Source organism: Mixophyes fleayi, unplaced genomic scaffold (assembly GCF_038048845.1).
Source record: "Mixophyes fleayi isolate aMixFle1 unplaced genomic scaffold, aMixFle1.hap1 Scaffold_582, whole genome shotgun sequence".
NCBI lineage: Eukaryota > Metazoa > Chordata > Amphibia > Anura > Limnodynastidae > Mixophyes > Mixophyes fleayi.
The window spans coordinates 20,001-25,000 of record NW_027448281.1 but is presented as its reverse complement, the minus strand read 5'-3'; the positions used below and the strand labels follow the sequence as shown (position 1 = coordinate 25,000).

Here is a 5,000-nt window from a genome sequence, read left to right as displayed (position 1 = left end):
TTAGTACTTGGATGTGAGACCACCTGGAAATACCAGGTGCTGTAGGCTTTTTTTTTCTCTCTTGTTCCGGCCTCCTTCAATGCTGGTTTTGAGATGTATAAGAGATGTAGGTCAATAGGAAAACAATACCTACAGCCACACCACCCTGAACAAGCCCAATCTCATCTGATCTTGAAAGCTAAGCAGGGACGGGCCTGGTTAGTACTTGGATGGGAGACCACCTGGGAATACCAGGTTCTGTAGGCCTTTTTTTCTTCTCTCTTGTTCCGGCTTCCTTCAATGCTGGTTTCTAGATGTATAAGAGATGTAGGTCAATAGGGAAACAATACCTACAGCCACACCACCCTGAACAAGCCCAATCTCATCTGATCTTGGAAGCTAAGCAGGGACGGGCCTGGTTAGTACTTGGATGGGAGACCACCTGGGAATACCAGGTGCTGTGGCCATTTTTTTTTCTCTCTTGTTCCGGCTTCCTTCAATGCTGGTTTTGAGATAATAAGAGATGTAGGTCAATAGGAAACCAAAACCTACAGCTACACATCTCTAAACAAGCCCAATCTTGTCTGATCTTGGAAGCTAAGCAGGGCCAAGCCTGGTTAGTACTTGGATGGGAGAACACCTGGGAATACCAGGTGCTGTAGGCTTTTTTTTTTTCTCTCTTGTTCCGGCTTCCTTCAATGCTGGTTTTTAGATGTATAAGAGATGTAGGTCAATAGGAAACCAATACATACAGCCACACCACCCTGAACAAGCCTGCTCTTGGAAGCTAAGCAGAGCCGGGGTTGGTTAGTACTTGGATGGGAGACCACCTGGGAATACCAGGTGCTGTAAGCCTTTTTTTCTTCTCTCTTGTTCCGGCTTCCTTCAATGCTGGATTCTAGATGTATAAGAGATGTAGGTCAATAGGAAAAAAATACCTACAGCCACACCACCCTGAACAAGCCCGATCTCATCTGATCTTGGAAGCTAAGCAGGGCCAGGCCTGGTTAGTACTTGGATGGGAGACCACCTGGGAATACCAGGTGCTGTAGGCCGTTTTTTTTTCTCTCTTGTTCCGGCTTCCTTCAATGCTGGTTTCTAGATGTATAAGAGATGTAGGTCAATGGAAAAACAATACCTACAGCCACACCACCCTGAACAAGCCCAATCTCATCTGATCTTCGAAGCTAAGCAGGGCCGGGCCTGGTTAGTACTTGGATGGGAGACCACCTGGGAATACCAGGTGCTGTAGGCCTTTTTTTTTCTCTCTTGTTCCGGCTTCCTTCAATGCTGGTTTTGAGATTATAAGAGATGTAGGTCAATACAAAACCAATAACTACAGCTACACATCTCTGAACAATCCCAATCTCGTTTGAACTTGGAAGCTAAGCAGGGCCGGACCTGGTTAGTACTTTGATGGGAGACCACCTGGGAATACCAGGTGCTGTAGGCCTTTTTTTTTTCTCTCTTGTTCCGGCTTCCTTCAATGCTGGTTTTGAGATGTATAAGAGATGTAGGTCAATAGGAAACCAATACCTACAGCCACACCACCCTGAACAAGCCCAATCTCGTCTGATCTTGGAAGCTAAGCAGGGCCGGGCCTGGTTAGTACTTGGATGGGAGACCACCTGGCAATACCAGCTGCTGTAGGCCTTTTTTTTTATCTCTCTTGTTCCGGCTTCCTTCAATGCTGGTTTTGAGATGTATAAGAGATGTAGGTCAATAGGAAACCGATACCTACAACCACTCCACCTTGAACAAGCACAATCTCGTCTGATCTTTTCAAGATAAGCAGCGCCGGGCCTAGTTAGTACTTGAATGGGAGACCACCTGGGAATACCAGGTGCTGTAGGCCTTTTTTTTCCCTCTCTTGTTTCGGCTTCCTTCAATGCTTATTTTGAGATGTATAAGTGATGTAGGTCATTAGGAAACCAATACCTACAGCCACACCACCCTGAATAAACCCAATCTCATCTGATCTTGGAAGCTAAGCAGGGCTTGGCCTGGTTAGTATTTGGATAGGAGACCACCTGGGAATACCAGGTGCTGTAGGCCTTTTTTTTTTCTCTCTTGTTCTGGCTTCCTTCAATGCTGGTTTTGAGATGTATAAGAGATGTAGTTCATTAAGAAACCAATACCTACAACCACTCCACTTTGAACAAGCACAATCTCGTCTGATCTTGGAAGCTAAGCAGTGCCAGGCCTGGTTAGTACTTGGATGGGAGACCACCTGGGAATACCAGGTGCTGTATGCTTTTTTTTTTCTCTCTTGTTCTGGCTTCCTTCAATGCTGGTTTTGAGATGTATAAGAGATGTAGTTCATTAGGAACCCAATACCTACAGCCACACCACCCTGAATAAACCCAATCTCATCTGATCTTGGAAGCTAAGCAGGGCTTGGCCTGGTTAGTATTTGGATAGGAGACCACCTGGGAATACAAGGTGCTGTAATCCTTTTTTTTTTCTCTCTTGTTCCGGCTTCCTTCAATGCTGGTTTTGAGATTATAAGAGATGTAGGTCAATAGTTAACCAATACCTACAGCCACACATCTCTGAACAAGCCCTATCTCGTTTGATCTTGGAAGCTAAGCAGGGCCGTACCTGATTAGTACTTTGATGGGAGACCACCGGGGAATACCAGGTGCTGTAGGCCTTTTTTTTTTCTCTCTTGTTCCGGCTTCCTTCAATGCTGGTTTTTAGATGTATAAGAGATGTAGGTCAATAGGAAACCAATACCTACAGCCACTCCACCCTGAACAAGCCGATCTCGTCTGATCTTGGAAGCTAAGCAGGGCCAGGCCTGGTTAGTACTTGGATGGGAGACCACCTGGAAATACCAGATGCTGTAGGCTTTTTTTTTTCTCTCTTGTTCCGGCCTCCTTCAATGCTGGTTTTGAGATGTATAAGAGATGTAGGTCAATAGGAAACCAATACCTACAGCCACACCACCCTGAACAAGCCCAATCTCTTCTGATCTTGAAAGCTAAGCAGGTCCAGGCCTGGTTAGTACTTTTTTTTTCTCTCTTGTTCCGGCCTCCTTCAATGCTGGTTTTGAGATGTATAAGAGATGTAGGTCAATACAAAAACAATACCTACAGCCACACCACCCTGAACAAGCCCAATCTCGTCTGATCTTGGAAGCTAAGCAGGGACAGGCCTGGTTAGTACTTGGATGGGAGACCACCTGGGAATACCAGGTGCTGTAGGCCTTTTTTTTTTCTCTCTTGTTCCGGCTTCCTTCAATGCTGGTTTTGAGATTATAAGAGATGTAGGTCAATAGGAAACCAAAACCTACAGCTACACATCTCTAAACAAGCCCAATCTCGTTTGATCTTGGAAGCTAAGCAGGGCCAGGCCTGGTTAGTACTTGGATGGGAGACCACCTGGGAATACCAGGTGCTGTAGGCTTTTTTTTTTTCTCTCTTGTTCCGGCTTCCTTCAATGCTGGTTTTTAGATGTATAAGAGATGTAGGTCAATAGGAAACCAATACCTACAGCCACACCACCCTGAACAAGCCTGATCTTGGAAGCTAAGCAGAGCCGGGCCTGGTTAGTACTTGGATGCAAGACCACCTGGGGATACCAGGTGCTGTAGGCCCTTTTTTTTTTCTCTCTTGTTCCGACTTCCTTCAATGCTGGTTTTGAGATGTATAAGAGATGTAGGTCAATAGTAAACCAATACCTACAGCCACACCACCCTGAACAAGCCCAATCTCATCTGATCTTGGAAGCTAAGCAGGGCTGGGCCTGGTTAGTACTTGGATGGGAGACCACCTGGAAATACCAGGTGCTGTAGGCTCTTGTTCCGGCCTCCTTCAATGCTGGTTTTGAGATGTATAAGAGATGTAGGTCAATAGGAAACCAATACCTACAGCCACACCACCCTGAACAAGCCCAATCTCGTCTGATCTTGGAAGCTAAGCAGAGCCAGGCTTGGTTAGTACTTGGATGGGAGACCACCTGGGAATACCAGGTGCTGTAGGCCTTTTTTTCTTCTCTCTTGTTCCGGCTTCCTTCAATGCTGGTTTCTAGATGTATAAGAGATGTAGGTCAATAGGAAAACAATACCTACAGCCACACCACCCTGAACAAGCCCAATCTCGTCTGATCTTGGAAGCTAAGCAGGGCTGGGCCTGGTTAGTACTTGGATGTGAGACCACCTGGGAATACCAGGTGCTGTAGGCCTTTTTTTCTTCTCTCTTGTTCCGGCTTCCTTCAATGCTGGTTTCTAGATGTATAAGTGATGTAGGTCAATAGGAAAACAATACCTACAGCCACACCACCCTGAACAAGCCCAATCTCGTCTGATCTTGGAAGCTAAGCAGAGCCGGGCCTGGTTAGTACTTGGATGGGAGACCACCTGGGAATACCAGGTGCTGTAGGCCTTTTTTTCTTCTCTCTTGTTCCGGCTTCCTTCAATGCTGTTTTCTAGATGTATAAGAGATGTAGGTCAATAGAAAAACAATACCTACAGCCACACCACCCTGAACAAGCCTGATCTTGGAAGCTAAGCAGAGCCAGGCCTGGTTAGTACTTGGATGCGAGACCACCTGGGGATTCCAGGTGCTGTAGGCCCTTTTTTTTTTCTCTCTTGTTCCGACTTCCTTCAATGCTGGTTTTGAGATGTATAAGAGATGTAGGTCAATAGGAAACCAATACCTACAGCCACACCACCCTGAACAAGCCCAATCTCATCTGATCTTGGAAGCTAAGCAGGGCTGGGCCTGGTTAGTACTTGGATGTGAGACCACCTGGAAATACCAGGTGCTGTAGGCTTTTTTTTTTCTCTCTTGTTCCGGCCTCCTTCAATGCTGGTTTTGAGATGTATAAGAGATGTAGGTCAATAGGAAAACAATACCTACAGCCACACCACCCTGAACAAGCCCAATCTCATCTGATCTTGAAAGCTAAGCAGGGATGGGCCTGGTTAGTACTTGGATGGGAGACCACCTGGGAATACCAGGTTCTGTAGGCCTTTTTTTCTTCTCTCTTGTTCCGGCTTCCTTCAATGCTGGTTTCTA

General features: G+C 46.1%; 8 non-coding genes and 13 pseudogenes across 8 annotated transcripts; all 21 read left to right on the top strand.

Moving 5' to 3' along the window:
- The window catches only part of LOC142134896 (5S ribosomal RNA), a 119-nt pseudogene extending 71 nt beyond the window's left edge, over positions 1 to 48 (top strand).
- Positions 49 to 127: 79 nt separating this feature from the next.
- Positions 128 to 246, top strand: LOC142134874 (5S ribosomal RNA; annotated as a pseudogene).
- Positions 247 to 327: 81 nt separating this feature from the next.
- Positions 328 to 446, top strand: LOC142134870 (5S ribosomal RNA). The gene has a single exon (XR_012687132.1). It is a non-coding gene; the product is annotated as a 5S ribosomal RNA (ribosomal RNA).
- A 79-nt stretch (positions 447 to 525) lies between these two features.
- On the top strand, positions 526 to 644 carry LOC142135056 (5S ribosomal RNA; annotated as a pseudogene).
- Positions 645 to 915: 271 nt separating this feature from the next.
- On the top strand, positions 916 to 1,034 carry LOC142135076 (5S ribosomal RNA). Its single transcript, XR_012687167.1, has one exon. It is a non-coding gene; the product is annotated as a 5S ribosomal RNA (ribosomal RNA).
- An 81-nt stretch (positions 1,035 to 1,115) lies between these two features.
- LOC142135072 (5S ribosomal RNA) lies at positions 1,116 to 1,234 on the top strand. Its single transcript, XR_012687163.1, has one exon. It is a non-coding gene; the product is annotated as a 5S ribosomal RNA (ribosomal RNA).
- Positions 1,235 to 1,313: 79 nt separating this feature from the next.
- On the top strand, positions 1,314 to 1,432 carry LOC142135001 (5S ribosomal RNA; annotated as a pseudogene).
- Positions 1,433 to 1,513: 81 nt separating this feature from the next.
- LOC142134953 (5S ribosomal RNA) lies at positions 1,514 to 1,632 on the top strand (annotated as a pseudogene).
- A 283-nt stretch (positions 1,633 to 1,915) lies between these two features.
- Positions 1,916 to 2,034, top strand: LOC142134904 (5S ribosomal RNA; annotated as a pseudogene).
- Positions 2,035 to 2,115: 81 nt separating this feature from the next.
- LOC142135029 (5S ribosomal RNA) lies at positions 2,116 to 2,234 on the top strand (annotated as a pseudogene).
- Positions 2,235 to 2,314: 80 nt separating this feature from the next.
- Positions 2,315 to 2,433, top strand: LOC142135018 (5S ribosomal RNA; annotated as a pseudogene).
- An 80-nt stretch (positions 2,434 to 2,513) lies between these two features.
- On the top strand, positions 2,514 to 2,632 carry LOC142135047 (5S ribosomal RNA; annotated as a pseudogene).
- An 81-nt stretch (positions 2,633 to 2,713) lies between these two features.
- Positions 2,714 to 2,831, top strand: LOC142135042 (5S ribosomal RNA; annotated as a pseudogene).
- Positions 2,832 to 3,069: 238 nt separating this feature from the next.
- Positions 3,070 to 3,188, top strand: LOC142135083 (5S ribosomal RNA). Its single transcript, XR_012687173.1, has one exon. It is a non-coding gene; the product is annotated as a 5S ribosomal RNA (ribosomal RNA).
- An 80-nt stretch (positions 3,189 to 3,268) lies between these two features.
- On the top strand, positions 3,269 to 3,387 carry LOC142134986 (5S ribosomal RNA; annotated as a pseudogene).
- A 272-nt stretch (positions 3,388 to 3,659) lies between these two features.
- Positions 3,660 to 3,778, top strand: LOC142134913 (5S ribosomal RNA). The gene has a single exon (XR_012687139.1). It is a non-coding gene; the product is annotated as a 5S ribosomal RNA (ribosomal RNA).
- Positions 3,779 to 3,845: 67 nt separating this feature from the next.
- LOC142134926 (5S ribosomal RNA) lies at positions 3,846 to 3,964 on the top strand (annotated as a pseudogene).
- An 81-nt stretch (positions 3,965 to 4,045) lies between these two features.
- On the top strand, positions 4,046 to 4,164 carry LOC142135081 (5S ribosomal RNA). The gene has a single exon (XR_012687171.1). It is a non-coding gene; the product is annotated as a 5S ribosomal RNA (ribosomal RNA).
- An 81-nt stretch (positions 4,165 to 4,245) lies between these two features.
- Positions 4,246 to 4,364, top strand: LOC142135064 (5S ribosomal RNA). Its single transcript, XR_012687156.1, has one exon. It is a non-coding gene; the product is annotated as a 5S ribosomal RNA (ribosomal RNA).
- Positions 4,365 to 4,636: 272 nt separating this feature from the next.
- On the top strand, positions 4,637 to 4,755 carry LOC142134895 (5S ribosomal RNA; annotated as a pseudogene).
- An 80-nt stretch (positions 4,756 to 4,835) lies between these two features.
- On the top strand, positions 4,836 to 4,954 carry LOC142134863 (5S ribosomal RNA). The gene has a single exon (XR_012687126.1). It is a non-coding gene; the product is annotated as a 5S ribosomal RNA (ribosomal RNA).
- Positions 4,955 to 5,000: the final 46 nt, after the last annotated feature.